The sequence below is a fragment of the Cervus canadensis genome, chromosome 6, assembly GCF_019320065.1.
Source record: "Cervus canadensis isolate Bull #8, Minnesota chromosome 6, ASM1932006v1, whole genome shotgun sequence".
NCBI classification, from domain to species: domain Eukaryota; kingdom Metazoa; phylum Chordata; class Mammalia; order Artiodactyla; family Cervidae; genus Cervus; species Cervus canadensis.
The window spans coordinates 1,821,572-1,822,309 of NC_057391.1; the positions used below are offsets into that span (position 1 = coordinate 1,821,572).

At 42.1% G+C, this 738-nt stretch overlaps 1 non-coding gene across 1 annotated transcript; it reads left to right on the top strand.

Annotated features, from left to right (window-relative positions):
• Positions 1-427: 427 nt before the first annotated feature.
• LOC122444378 lies at positions 428-535 on the top strand. Its single transcript, XR_006270221.1, has one exon. It is a non-coding gene; the product is annotated as a U6 spliceosomal RNA (small nuclear RNA).
• The last annotated feature ends 203 nt before the right edge of the window (positions 536-738 follow it).

Here is a 738-nt window from a genome sequence, read left to right on the forward strand (position 1 = left end):
GAGCTTACCAAAACCTGACTTCTGGAATTCACTCCAGGGCCTAAAGGGCCGTGGCACAGGCATCTCGGACATTTAACAGCTTCCTAGGCTACTCTTAAGCAACTGTTTCAGCACTAGTCTAAGGATTAGCTTTTGCCACTGCTGCTGCTTTTTCCCTGACTTGATTACAAGGACAGAACTTAGACTTTGTCAAGTGCCTTGCTTAAGTCTAGCCTCACTAGGTCTAAAGCGCCCCCATCTACCTGTAGGGGAATCATAGCCATAAAAGGAAACCGTATCTTGTCATGACTTTTCCTTATGACATAGACTGGCTCCAAATGTTTGCCTCCTGCCTCACCTCATGCTCAGGAAAAATCCCCTGAGAAAGACGTTAAATGGACTAGTCTTCAGCATTTACCATAGTCTCCCTTTTAAACACTTAGGTCCGGTGCTCGCTTCCGCAGCACATGTACTAAAATTGGAACGATGCAGAGAAGATTAGCATGGCCCCTGCGCAAGGATGACACGCAAATAACATGAAGCGTTCCATATTTTTCAAAATATTGGAAATAAAAGCAAAAATAAACAAATGGGACCTAATGAAACTTAAAAGCTTTTGCACAACAAAGGGAACTATAAGCAAGGTGAAAAGACAGCCCTCAGATTGGGAGAAAATAATAGCAAATGAAGAAACAGACAAAGGATTAATCTCAAAAATATACAAGCAACTCCTGCACCTCAATTCCAGAAAAATAAATG